Source organism: Humulus lupulus, chromosome 6 (genome assembly GCF_963169125.1).
Source record: "Humulus lupulus chromosome 6, drHumLupu1.1, whole genome shotgun sequence".
NCBI lineage: Eukaryota > Viridiplantae > Streptophyta > Magnoliopsida > Rosales > Cannabaceae > Humulus > Humulus lupulus.
The window spans coordinates 127,836,520-127,851,463 of record NC_084798.1 but is presented as its reverse complement, the minus strand read 5'-3'; positions in this window follow the sequence as shown (position 1 = coordinate 127,851,463).

Genomic DNA, 14,944 nt, shown 5'->3' with positions numbered 1-14,944 from the left:
TAGCAAACTCTACTCGCCTCCCCTGGAAGAGGCCAGAGCCATTGAAGCACCAGAAGGGGAAGAGAGACACCTCCAAGTTTTGCCGTTTTCACAACGATGTTGGCCACAATATCGATGATTGTAGGCATTTGAAAGATGAGATCGAGACTCTCATCCGAGCCGGCCCCTTGGCCCAGTATGCGCGGAACAAGGTTCCAGCAAGCCGACCTGCTCCGGAAGTCCCAGTCAGTCAGCCCGGGTCTCGGGTAGATCAGGACGTCCCTCCTCCCATGATAGGAGGAGAGATATCCACAATATCTGGAGGTCCGCATATGGCTGGCACGAGCAGGGGCGCCCAGAAGAGGTATGTAAACGAACTCAAGGCACATAATGGAATGGAGTTCGTCCTGGAGCAGCGTCTGCCGAAACAGCAGCGATTGGAGAGACAACCGATCATTTTTACGGAAGAAGATGCGGGCCCTGTCCAGTTCCCTCACAACGGCCCTCTGGTCGTAGCAGTTCAGCTCGCTAATCGGAGGGTTAGGAGGGTGCTGATCGACAATGGGAGCTCAGTAAACCTCCTATTCCGGTCCACATTGGAGAAGATGGGTTTGACTGTCGCCGAGCTAAAGGCGACCTCCATGATGCTGTATGGTTTTTCGGGAGAAGGTTCAGCGGCAATAGGGACGATCGAGCTGGTGATCACCCTAGGAGAAGGACCTCGGACAGTCTCCAAACTCCTCGAGTTCGTGGTCATCGACTGCTCCGCTGCGTACAACGCAATTTTGGGACGACTCATAGCTTTTGAGGCTGTCACTTCCATTCGCCACCTCACGATGAAATTCCCTACTTCAACGGGAATATGCACTGTCCGTGGCAATCAACTCGCTGCCAGGGAATGCTACAGCATTTCCATGAAGGGAAAATCGAAACCCGGGCAGCTAGCAATGGCCATCCAAGGTGGTGGAGAGGAATCTCAGGAACCCTTAGCTGATCCTGAGATTGAAAAACCTCAGAGCGCCGAAGGGGAAAATATCGTCTTAAGTGAGGATATTGAACCCTGAATAGGCGAGGACAGGTCCGAGCTCTAGGCTATTGAGGAGCTCGAGGAAATAAACATCGATCCGCAGAACCCTTCACGGATGGTCAAGCTCGGGAAAAACCTCTGTAACAAGAGGAAAGCGGAGCTGATCAGATTTCTGCGGGATAACCTGGATGTGTTTGCGTGGTCACACGAGGATATGGTGGGAATCAGCCCGAGTGTCATCATGCACACCCTTCATCTGGATAAAAGCGTTCCTGCAAAGGCCCAGAAGTAGAGGCGCCTTGGAACAACCCAGGCTGAAGCCTTAGAAGAAGAAGTATCCCGGCTCAAGAAGTGCGGCTTTATCCGTGAAGCCAAGTTTTCGATTTGGGTCGCCAACCCCGTGCTGGTCCCGAAGCCCAACGGGAAGTGGCAGACCTGCATCGACTTCTCCGACCTGAATAAAGCCTGCCCCAAGGATTGTTTTCCATTGCCAAGGATTGACCAATTGGTGGATGCCACGGCGGGGCACGAGCTCATGTCCTTTATGGACGCGTACTCAGGCTACAATCAGATCGCCATGAATCTGGCGGACCAGGAGCACACCAGCTTCATGACCCCGACTAACATTTATTGTTACAAGGTGATGCCGTTTGGGCTGAAGAACGCCAGTGCGACGTACCAGAGGTTAGTAAATAGAATGTTCACAAATCAGATCGGAAAGAACATGGAAGTGTACGTTGATGACATGCTAGTCAAGTCAAAGACTACCAATAACCATGTTTCCGACTTGGAAGAATGCTTCAAGATCCTACGGGAGTATGGCATGAAGCTTAATCTACAGAAGTGCACTTTTGGAGTCGCATCGGGAAAATTCTTGGGTTTCATCGTCAATACCCGAGGAATCGAGGAAAACCCCGACAAGATCAGATCATTGATCGAGCTTCCCTCACCCAGGTCATGCAAAGATGTCCAAGGCCTGACAGGAAGGGTGGCAGCCCTCAATCAGTTTATTTCAAAATCCACCGATAAGTGCTTGCCATTCTATAACCTGCTCCGAGGAAATAAGAAGTTCGAATGGACAGAAGAGTGCGAAAGCGCTTTCCTCGACCTGAAGGTACATCTGGCCGAGCCACCCGTATTATCCAAACCAAAATCAGGGGAGCCTCTTTTTCTCTACCTAGCTGTCACAGAGGATGCAGCTAGTGCCGTACTGGTCCGAGAAGAAGACCGGGTTCAGAAACCAGTCTACTACATCAGCAAGAGACTTCTCGGAGCTGAATCCTGGTACCCGTTGATGGAGAAATTGGCATTCTGCCTTATCACGACCTCGCGAAAGCTCAGGCCGTACTTCCAGTCCCACTCAATACACGTCATGACCGTTCAGCCTTTAAGGCAGGTTTTGCAAAAACCTGAAGCGTCGGGACGCCTGTTAAAGTGGGCTATCGAACTCAGTCAGTTCGAGATTTTGTACACCCCATGAACTGCTATAAAAAGTCAGGCCCTGGCCAATTTTGTAGCAGAGTGCACAGGATTCCGGGAGGATCCTGCAGAAGACTCATCCCAGGTCAACTCGTCCCAGGCGTTGTGGAGGTTCTTCGTGGATGGTTCATCCAATGATGTAACGACCTAATTTTGCTAATAAGGCTTGGAGCCTTGATTAGTGTGCCAGGAGGGCAATAATTTCTTTACTACATTAATTTATGTGAATTTAATGAATATGTGGTTAGTATGCATGTTTAGGTGAAATAAATATGCATGGGGACCCTGTTTGTGTGATAGGGGTAAATTGGTAATTTTAGCCCGCTGAGGGCATATATGTGATAATTGTATTATGTGATTTGTACCACGTGAGTGTGGTGTTTTTATTGTGATGCACGTGCCGAGACGGTCCTAGAGAGCAAGTTAACTTAAAAGTCACAACGGGATTTTATACCCGGCTCGGGAGGAGCCTAGGGGTACTTTGGGAATTTTGTGGTTAAGTAGAGAATTAGCGGTTATTGGTTATTGGTGATTTAGTAACCTGGGTAACCATTAGTTACTGCTGAGAGTAACAAGTTTAGGTATAAGAAATGGTAGAATTGCAATATAGGAGAAAGGACTAGAGTGTCCTTGAGGTTTAGTTAGCAAAGGGTTTTAATGAAGGGGTATGGTCATTTGGCTGGGAATTAGATATGTTGCAGCTGGGAAATAAGGGGTACACGGTTTGGGGCTTGGTCATATTTTGGTTTTGTTAAAGAATAGAGAGAAGAAAAGCTAGAGGAAAAGCTAGGGCAAGAAGAAGAAGAAGATGGGTGGAGGAGCTGAAATTGGAGACTTAGGAGATGAAGGAAGCTTAGGGTTGGATTCTTCATTCAAGGTAAGGGTTCTATGTAATTTAAGGCTTGTTTCTGTTATGGTTTGAGGAATTTAAGCATGGTTTAAGTTTGAGTTTTGGGTTTTTATTTTCTGAAGTTGAAATCAAGATGTGGATTTTTGGGGATTTGATTGTGTGTTTGGGTTTCTTTGATGATGTTTCTGAGTTGTTAGATGGTCTATGTGGGGTTTTGATTTGGTTTTGGGGCTTGGGTACCTGCTTGGGATGATTTGGAGTGGTGTTAGCTCGGGGAAAATGCAGGGAGAAACCCAGAAATCTGGGTTTCGCGTAGGAGCGCCGCGACCCTGTTCTTGGGTGCCGCGGCGCGAGGCTATTTCTGGGCAGAGGGAGGCTTCTGACTTGCTGGGCGCCGCGGCCCTCTTGGGTAGCGCCGCGGCGCTAGGCCATTTTCAGGACTTGAAATTTTGCATTTTTGAGCTTTTGCTCCGGGGGTTCGGGGGATGTTTCCAATGATTTGTTTTAGGAATTTGGGAGTCCCGAGAGTGTGGAATTGGTTCCAGGAAGTGATTTTGAATTGATTAGTATTAAAGGATGTTTTATGCGTGTTGTGACTAGGTCTTTGTGAAGCTTGGGTTAGAGGACCGTGCTCGCGGCTTTAGTGCATCAGGAAGCTCGGAATACAGGTAAGAAAACTGTAGCACTCGAGATTAGGGCATGGGCCCATAGTGTTATTACAGGGCATGGCCCGAGATTGTATTATGTGCTAATGTAGAACCTTAAATGAATTATTATATGTTTGAATGATTATTTCAAAATGTATTATATGTGTGATTATAGTGCAATGAACGGCTAAGGCCGAGAGCGGCAAGGCCGAGAACGGCGAAAGGCCGAGAACGGCAGCGAGGCCGGAAGTAACACTTAGCACATGGGATGCTTATAGTCAGGGTAGGACCCAGTGGATACATGTGATATCCTTATGGTGAGGACCGAGACCCCAGGCTTTGGTAAGGCTTCTGGGGCGGCATGGCCGTGTTTGCTTAGTCTAATGGTTGACCTGTTTATCTGTGGACTATCTGATATGATTAACTGTATAATTTGCATATGTTATGTACTGCATGAGTTTTCTTGCTGGGCTTCGGCTCACGGGTGCTCTGTGTTGCAGGTAAGGGCATAGATTGAGTCAACCAACCATGAGTACGGAGAGCGTGAAGCGACGCGTACATGTTTGGCCTGCCCGACTGCTTTGGTTGGGGGTTTATTCGAGAAATGGCTGTAATAATCTATGATTTTTATAACTAATCATCTGTAAACTTATTTCAAGATGTAAATAGTTTTCAAACCTTATTTTGGGATCCCAAATGTTTAATACTAGAAGTTTTTATTGAAACAACGCATTTTTAAGGATTACAGCCTTATCTTTTAATTAGTCACACTTTCGTTTTAAAAACCTCGGTTAGCGAGTCTTTGCACACTATTTTGTCTTAAAACTCACTTGGTAACGGCTCTAAGGAAGTAGGGCGTTACAACTTGGTATCAGAGCGAGCCAAGGTTTATTGGTTCTGGAGATCGATCGAACATGTACGCTCGCTGTCAGTGACAAGCTCGACTCAGGGTTGGTTGGTATGATTGATTGACATGTTTGAACATATGTTTGAATGCCCTGTTTTCCTGCTTATCTATATGGAGCATGAGAAATGAGTTGACATATGCATGAGACACTGTTGGGGCTGGGCCCTTGACTATTGCATGTTGAGATTAAAGTATGATGAATAACATTATTATGCATATGGATGAATATTGGCATAATGGTTTACAAATTGAGTTTATGTGGTTAATTGTTTAAATTGAATTCGTATGTAATATTCGTTTATTTGCTTGTATGAAGCATGTTGAGACCTGGGTATACTTGGCGATGTTAAAATCTGGTAGCTTAATGTATATCATTGTGGATTTGGCCAATATATGCTTTGTGTGTGCATGATAACTGTGGTCATTTGGATCTAGTTGTGGTTTGGTTCAAAGTATGAACCACAGAGCTCAGGAGTTTGGTCAGTTTCGACAGATGAACTCGAATTGTTTGTTCCTAGAAGGGTATGTGGACCTGATATTGTGTTGAAGGGGGGATTCTAGATATAAGTTGGAGTTGGGATCTCCAGTTATCCCGAAAAGCAGCAGCAGAGGGTCACTAGAGTGAGTAAGCTGTGGATTTATTAGTTGAGATGGGATAAAGGAACAGCAGATTTCTCTGGGGAAGTAGCTGATTTCGATGTTTTAACAGTAAGGTTACCAGTGTTGGTTTACTGTGAGGTATGGACAGATAAGGGTATTATATGAAAGGCTTAAAGGGTGTTATCCTCTAGTTTTGAGGAAAGTGCGGATTGACAAAGAATTTATTAGTGGATGAGCAAGGTTAATTCCACCCTTGGTTAAGAGGATGAGAGATCCTGATTAGAGGGTTGTGTTAAATGTTGAGGCAGGGAGATGCCTGGACATGGTACTCGGGCTGAGGTACAGGCATAATGGGTTGGAAAGAACCTAGATGATGAATTGTTAGAAGGGATTATAAAGACATGATTTGAACTGTGGAAACTGGTGGACTTATAAGTTTGGTTTGGACTGATAGGGTAACAACAGTGTAAATCAATGGATTTGGTGAATCGGGTAATTCATTTCGGGAATTTATACTGATGGATGTATCTGGAATTGATGGCGACCCATTTAAGGATATGAGATCTGGAATAGTCTAAGGTATTTGGGCCGCTCTGATGTAAGGACTTATCGTCTGTGTGTGGATGGCGGAGAGGGCCATGTTGTTCGAAGAACTGATGGTTGATGTATAGAGCATGGGTGCTAGAGCTGCAATGGCAGTGCTTCCTTTGATGGAATTAGTAAAGATAGATTCGTGATAATCAAGTTAAAAGAACCCCGGATAGTTATGTGGCTTCTGGTTTGGCCAGAAAGGGGAAAAAGTCTGATTGATAAGGTGGTACTTTTATTGATAGAATGCAGCAAGGACAAATTCTCAATTTTTGAGGTAGAAGGACCCCAGACAGTGCTTGGGCACCTAATTTGAGATTGGAAAGAAGCCTGATTGAAAAGGTAGTTGTCAAGATGGTGACAGGAACCAGGGAGGTTATTTGGTATGCACATGAGGGAGAGGAGGTCAGGTGAGGGCATGACTTCTACATAGAATGACTCGATATGTTAGGATGGATTTCCCAAGGTGAGGGAAAGGAGAACTAGAATGCATCGATACATTCAAATTTCGAGGATGATTCCTCGAGGATGAGTATTTAACTGACTGGTTTATGCCTTGGTCATGTAACGAACTGGAAGAACTCAGTGTTGAGAATGTTCTGAGAGGGAGATGGACATAGAGAGGTTGCCTCAAAGGTGCTATTCGAGAGGCTGATGATAGTAACACTTATTGAGAAGAAATTTGAAACTCTGGCAGATGGATTGGGATGCAAGTGATCAAGAAGTGCATAGTATACGACAGAGTTTGTCTTAAGGGAGCCTTAGCATGGGTCACAGTGAGAGAGCTAAGCAGTTAAGAAATAACCTTGGATTGTAGAGGATATCATCTGGATTATGTAAATGAGACCGAGTGGAAACTGGGCTGACCAGCGGGGAGTTATGTGGGTATGTAAAGAAAGAGTTAGGGGTACTTCAAAATCGGACTACAGATAGGATTTGTATAAGGAATGTTGTAAAAGAGGGTTTTGGTTGACAGAAAATCTATTGAAGCAATCGAAGGAATTTGACCTTGGAGTAGTCAGAGTGTTATGCAGCGGGGATTGTTAGCATCGTCGGGTTAGAACGAAAAGTACAATATTGGATACAAGATAGGACGATGTCTCCAAGAGTTGATCTATGACCTGGTTATTACCAGTTGGAAACCAAGGATAGAGACATTTCGTGAATTGTCTAGTTTGCACCGGGTAGGGTGTGAGGAGTTGGTAACAAAGATTCTGGAATGGTTCAAGCTACAACAGCACAGGTAAGTTCTTTAGGTAGAGAATGCATGTACGGTATGGACAAGTCCCCTTCAAGCTCACGAGCAGTGCATGTGGATTACCCCCAGACGAAAATGGTGAGCAAATGACTATGCTGAAGACGTTGGTACCCAGGAGGCAAGGTCACAGGTAAGGTTCTACGGAATGTCAGTTTGGGTGTCGTTGGGAGTACCCAGGGTAGAGCTACAAGAAGAAAGGACAGGTATGAGGAGAATTGATCTGAAGCCACGAAGAAGCTAATGAAGAATATCTGAAGAATGGAAAGCATACTAGGACTGGTAAGCGCGTCATCTAGTGCATAAGTATCTCCGGAGAAAACTACATCAGAGATGAGGAGAACAGTAAAACTTGAGGATTAGACGGAATGAGTGGTGTCAAATCAGAAAGAAATTCAGAAGACAAGGTAAGAATTGATTGGTAGCTGGCGATGCTGTAATATGTGTGTGTTATGATTAAGTATAGAGTGATGGCATAAAGGACCTGATCTATGGTAAGGATATGGAAATGGGGAAGTGTATCACGATTTGGGCACGCCTAGGAATAAATTGACGCGAAGATGGAGCGAACCTTGCGGGAGACGAAAGAATGAACACGGTTGATATACTTGGAGCGTTAAGTTGATAGTTATGGATATCATAAGATGCTTGAGTATTGGGTATTAGTAAGAAAGATAACGTTGAGACCCAGATGTGGTGAAAAGTAACAAACGGATGATCAGTGTTTGAAATCCTCGATTAAGCGAGGGGAAATTTAATTGGAGGCGGAACTCCTAACTGTGAGGCGTGTGTCAGTCAGGGATTAACGCCATAGATTGTAATGGGGTGGACAAAGCAACGACTGGGTTCGGCATAACGTTAGTGGGTAATGATTAGCTGGTGAGTGTCACTGAACTATGGAATCTGAAGTGTTGGCTTGGTTGAAGCAGGGAGGAACCCTGCCAAGGTGGTACAAGTTAAGATACCAGGATTGGATGAAAGATCCAATTAGATTTGGTATATGAATGAGAATTCTGAATGGATATCATTCCACCTCCTTGGGTACGTCGTACCGGGAGGGTGGAGCGGGTGGCAGAATCTAGTGTTTTCCTTTGGACCCTGAGGGGTTAGGTGATGTGGCAGTGTATCATGGGTATATCCCACTTTAGACCCTAAGTAAGGTATCCAGACATGAAAAGTTTTAACTCAGTTGATGGAGTTAATGTGGTTGGGTCTAGTGAACTAGTTTCAGGGTAGAACGTCGATGATACTGAATTGAGACCCTATAGTATTTTAAATTTTGGAATGGATTTAGAGAACGAAAAGAACAGAGTGGGAACCTGGAATTATCAGTTGATTGCAAGTGGAATAACAGTCTGAAAGTTTATCAGATATCTTAAAGGATTGAGCGTTGAGTAGGCGAATACTTGAGGTATTAAGGGAAGTGTAATCCCTGGTGAGTTAGTCGTGGTAGCAGCTGCTGGTGTCTTGCTAATGTAACACGACATAGGATATGGTAAGAGGTGAAGGTTAGTGAATACTACGATTTGGCATTGGTTTAGAGAGAAAGCCAGATAGGTTGTTGGAATTCTTAAGGCAGGAGTGTCTGCCTATTTGAAAGAATAAAAGAACTTGTAAATTGTTAAATTTTGGGAAAATAAAGTTCCGGAAGGAAAGATTTGTAACTCTACGTAATAACAGACAAGGATTTGTATGGTGTTCAGAGAAAGAAGGGAGAGTTCTGACTCTTGATTCAACATAAAATCCTGAAGTTGTACCAAGGGTTAGGCCAGCGGGGCCTACCAATTGATCCCACCTAGTAGAGGTGATGACTTTTGAGTATCTCTGGAATCAGGAATGAGACAATGAATTGGTCATTGTAATCTAGGTAGACCCTGAGGCTTCAGCAGGGTTACGGTGTAAACGAGAGGCTATCGAGAGTATGGCTATTAGACAAGATCTAGTGGGTCAAGATTGTTACTCCTGAAAGAGTGTTGTTGGGAACTAAAGTAAGGCGGTGGACCTTGGAATTTATGGTCACAGTTGCGGGTTACTGACTGATGTGTTTGAGTAAATTTCGAGGACGAAATTCTTATGAGGAGGGGATAGTTGTAACGACCTAGTTTTGCTAATAAGGCTTGGAGCCTTGATTAGTGTGCCAGGAGGGCAATAATTGCTTTACTGCATTAATTTATGTGAATTTAATGAATATGTGGTTAGTATGCATGTTTAGGTGAAATAAATATGCATGGGGACCCCGTTTGTGTGATAGGGGTAAATTGGTAATTTTTGCCCGCTGAGGGCATATATGTGATAATTGTATTATGTGATTTGTACCACGTGAGTGTGGCGTTTTTATTGTGATGCACGTGCCGAGACGGTCCTAGAGAGCAAGTTAACTTAAAAGTCACAACGGGATTTTATACCCGGCTCGGGAGGAGCCTAGGGGTACTTTGGGAATTTTGTGGTTAAGTAGAGAATTAGCGGTTATTGGTTATTGGTGATTTAGTAACCTGGGTAACCATTAGTTACTGCTGAGAGTAACAAGTTTAGGTGAAAGAAATTGTAGAATTGCAATATAGGAGAAAGGACTAGAGTGCCCTTGAGGTTTAGTTAGCAAAGGGTTTTGATGAAGGGGTAAAATGGTCATTTGGCTGGGAATTAGATATGTTGCAGCTGGGAAATAAGGGGTACACGGTTTGGGGCTTGGTCATATTTTGGTTTTGTTAAAGAATAGAGAGAAGAAAAGCTAGAGGAAAAGCTAGGGCAAGAAGAAGAAGAAGATGGGTGGAGGAGCTGAAATTGGAGACTTAGGAGATGAAGGAAGCTTAGGGTTGGATTCTTCATTCAAGGTAAGGGTTCTATGTAATTTAAGGCTTGTTTCTGTTATGGTTTGAGGAATTTAAGCATGGTTTAAGTTTGAGTTTTGGGATTTTATTTTCTGAAGTTGAAATCAAGATGTGGATTTTTGGGGATTTGATTGTGTGTTTGGGTTTGTTTGATGATGTTTCTGAGTTGTTAGATGGTCTATGTGGGGTTTTGATTTGGTTTTGGGGCTTGGGTACCTGCTTGGGATGATTTGGAGTGGTGTTAGCTCGGGGAAAATGCAGGGAGAAACCCAGAAATCTGGGTTTTGCGTAGGAGCGCCGCGGCCCTGTTCTTGGGTGCCGCGGCGCAAGGCTATTTCTGGGCAGAGGGAGGCTTCTGACTTGCTGGGCGCCGCGGCCCTCTTGGGTAGCGCCGCGGCGCTAGGCCATTTTCAGGACTTGAAATTTTGCATTTTTGAGCTTTTGCTCCGGGGGTTCGGGGGATGTTTCCAATGATTTGTTTTAGGAATTTGGGAGTCCCGAGAGTGTGGAATTGGTTCCGGGAAGTGATTTTGAATTGATTAGTATTAAAGGATGTTTTATGCGTGTTGTGACTAGGTCTTTGTGAAGCTCGGGTTAGAGGACCGTGCTCGCGGCTTTAGTGCATCAGGAAGCTCGGAATACAGGTAAGAAAACTGTAGCACTCGAGATTAGGGCATGGGCCCATAGTGTTATTACAGGGCATGGCCCTAGATTGTATTATGTGCTATTGTAGAACCTTAAATGAATTATTATATGTTTGAATGATTATTTCAAAATGTATTATATGTGTGATTATAGTGCAATGAACGGCTAAGGCCGAGAACGGCAATGGAGCCGAGAACGGCGAAAGGCCGAGAACGGCAGCGAGGCCGGAAGTAACACTTAGCACATGGGATGCTTATAGTCAGGGTAGGACCCAGTGGATACATGTGATATCCTTATGGTGAGGACCGAGACCCCAGGCTTTGGTAAGGCTTCTGGGGCGGCATGACCGTGTTTGCTTAGTCTAATGGTTGACCTGTTTATCTGTGGACTGTCTGATATGATTAACTGTATAATTTGCATATGTTATGTACTGCATGAGTTTTCTTGCTGGGCTTCGGCTCACGGGTGCTCTGTGTTGCAGGTAAGGGCATAGATTGAGTCAACCAGCCATGAGTACGGAGAGCGTGAAGCGACGCATACATGTTTGGCCTGCCCGACTGCTTTGGTTGGGGGTTTATTCGAGAAATGGCTGTAATAATCTATGATTTTTATAACTAATCACCTGTAAACTTATTTCAAGATGTAAATAGTTTTCATACCTTATTTTGGGATCCCAAATGTTTAATACTAGAAGTTTTTATTGAAACAAAGCATTTTTAAGGACTACAACCTTATCTTTTAATTAGTCACACTTTTGTTTTAAAAACCTCGGTTAGCGAGTCTTTGCACACTATTTTGTCTTAAAACTCACTTGGTAACGGCTCTAAGGAAGTAGGGCGTTACAAACGAGAACGGCTCCGGAGCTGGAATCATTTTGATATCCCCTGAGAGACATAGATTCCACTTGGCACTGAGATTCGGATTCAAGGCCTCCAACAATGAGGCCGAACACGAAGCTTTGCTGGCCGGACTGAGAATAGCCCAGGAGCTGGAGGCGAGCTCCGTCCAATGCTTCAGTGACTCCCAGCTCGTGGTAAATAGGGTGCTGGGCGAATATCAAGCATGAGGACCCAAGATGGCTACCTGCCTAGCAAAGGTAAAAGTTGAGCTGTTCGCATTTGGGCGAGGCTCAATTGAGCAGATACAGAACGCTAACGCAGACGCTCTTGCCAAGCTCGCCACCTCCGGGGAGACAGAGACCTTGGGGTTAGTGTCGATAGAATTCTTGGAGAAACCAAGTATAGAAGAAGCCAGGGAGGAGGTCGAGATTGTCGACGCTAGGACGACCTGGATGACCCCCATCCTTGAGTATCTCACCGGGGGAAACTGCCTGAGGGACGTAATGATGCGCGGCGAGTGCTGTATCAAGCTCCCAGGTATACGATAGTAGATGGGGTGCTATACCAACGTGTACGATGTGTCCTTCTAGGCGAAGCAAAGGCCATCCTGAAGGAAGTGCATGAGGGTTTTTGCAGAGATCACACTGGGGGGCAAAGCTTGGCCCTAAAGGTCCTGAGGCAAGGATATTACTGGCCTACTCTATCCAAGGATTTGATCTCGTATGTCAAGAAGTGCGACAAGTGCCAGCGATTCGCCACCATTGCCCGAGCTCCCCCGGTCGAGCTGAAGATGATCTCATCCCCATGGTCGTTTGCAGTTTGGGGGATCTACTTGGTTAGCGCCCTCCCTACTGGAAAAAGCGGGGTCCATTACGCCATGGTGGCCATCGACTACTTTACGAAGTGGGCTGAGGCAGAACCTTTGGCAACGATAACTTTAAAAAAAGTCCTTGACTTCGTGGTTAAGAGCATTATCTGCCGATTCGGGCTGCCCAAGAAAATCGTTTCCGACAATGGGACTCAGTTCGACAGCGACCTCTTCACCGAGTTTTGCCAGAGGTACGGAATTGTGAAAAGTTTCTCCTCCGTGGCCTATCCTTAGGCGAATGGCCAGGTCGAGGCTGTCAACAAGACGTTGAAGGCGAGCCTCAAGAAGAGACTAGAAGAGGCAAAGGGGGTCTGTCCAGAACAGCTCCCCCAGGTTCTATGGGCATACCGGACCTCACATCGGACTCCTACGGGTCATACTCCTTTCTCCCTGACCTTTGGGAGTGAGGCAGTCCTCCTTGTGGAGATTAAGGTACTTTCTCATAGGGTACAAGCATATGACCAGGACCGCAACCACGAGCTACTTTGCACTTCCCTTGACTTGGTTGATGAAAGACGAGAAGATTCGCAACTCCAGCTCGCGCACTACCAGCAAAAATCACTCGTTATTTCAACTCAAAAGTCAAGAAGCGCGCCTTTAACATTGGCGACCTAGTCCTCAGGAGGGTTTTCTTGGTCGGTAAGGATCCCAAAGATGGAGTATTGGGACCGAACTGGGAAGGGCCATATCAAGTCATCGAGGTCATTAAAGAGGGAACTTACAAATTAGCTCGGCTAGATGGAGGGGCAGTCCCACGAACTTGGAACGCCATCCATTTGAAGAGATATTATCAATGATTTCCTTGTAAGGCCTAAAAGGTCATTTTTTATGTATTAAGCAATGAGAATTAACTTTTCACTTATGATTGTACATGTTTACAAGTGTAATCTAAAGTAACCACGAAAGACCTTTTCCCAGTTACTTGGGGGGCATATGGTACCTGGATTTAACCAGGTCGCCTTAAAGACTTAGAAGTTAATTCAAATCGATTGATCGTTGTTTTTCTTAAAAAACGCGAGATATTGACAAAGGATTAACGCGAACTAAGTCCTATCCTGGATTTAACCAAGTCTCCTTAAAACTTAAAAGTTAATTTAAATCGATTGGTCGTTGTTCTTCCTAAAGAGCACGAGATATTGATAAAAATTAACACGAACTAAGTTTTCAAATTAAGTTCCTGGATATAACCAGGACATAAAACTTAGAAGTTAATTTAAATCGATTGGTCGTTGTTCTTCCTAAAGAGCACGAGATATTGATAAAAATTAACACGAACTAAGTTTTCAAATTAAGTTCCTGGATATAACCGGGTCATAAAACTTAGAAGTTAATTTAAATTGATTGATCGTTGTTCTTCCTAAAGAACACGAGATATTGATAAAAATTAACACGAACTAAGTTTTCAAATTAAGTTCCTGGATATAACCGGGTCATAAAGCTTAGAAGTTAATTTAAATCGATTGATCATTGTTCTTCCTAAAGAGCACGAGATATTGATAAAAATTAACACGAACTAAGTTTTCAAATTAAGTTCCTGGATATAACCAGGTCATAAAACTTAGAAGTTAATTTAAATCGATTGATCGTTGTTTTTCTTAAAAAGCACGAGATATTGATAAAAATTAACGCGGACTAAGTTTTTCAAAAATTGTAACTGAAATGCATAAAGGCAAAAGGACAATAAACCAATTTAAAGTAAAAATTAATTGTCTCGAGGTGGAAACACCTCATGCAAAGGTTACAACAAAAAAATAAGAATAATAAAAGAGTGGGAGCAAAATGGAAAGGCCCTAGGCTCCACCAGTTGGCCCCTTGGAGGTCACCGTCTCAAGACTAGACTCTTCTACATATTGTCTAAGACCTGGAGCTACGGTACCCTCCCGGAGTGATGGCCATGACCGAAGGTTAGTCCCATACTCCTCGAATAGGACCGACCTAAAAGCTAGGGTGTTGTCTACAGCTATGGTCCCCCTAGGGCGGCTACTTTCGTAGTCTAGCACGAGCTAGTCGATGCAGTGGAGCAGGGTTTCATCTAAGTCTGGGTCACTTCGATGGCATTGGACGATCTGTCTGGGATTGAACCTAGCTAGCCGGGGGTCGGCAGTGGCCCTATCTAAGTTCCTAAACATATAGGGGTTACCTTGGCCAGAGGGACCTGCAGCTGCTCTGGACCAGATCCTCTCCTCGTCCGTCCTTTGGGCGACCTCCAACACCTGCTTCCTCGTCCTCACGAGAGGCACCTCATCCTCCTCATCTTCATCCCGCGCGACCTCCTTCACAATGATAGGCCTCGTATCGCGAGCTGGGGGAAGCGCCCGGGGCCTCCTCAGGTTCAGAGTCTGGCCTGGGGAGATCACCTTACAGGCCAGCATCGTCTCGTCTGTCACGAGCTGACGATAGTCCTTTTCACTGGGGGGCAAGCCCGCCAGTGT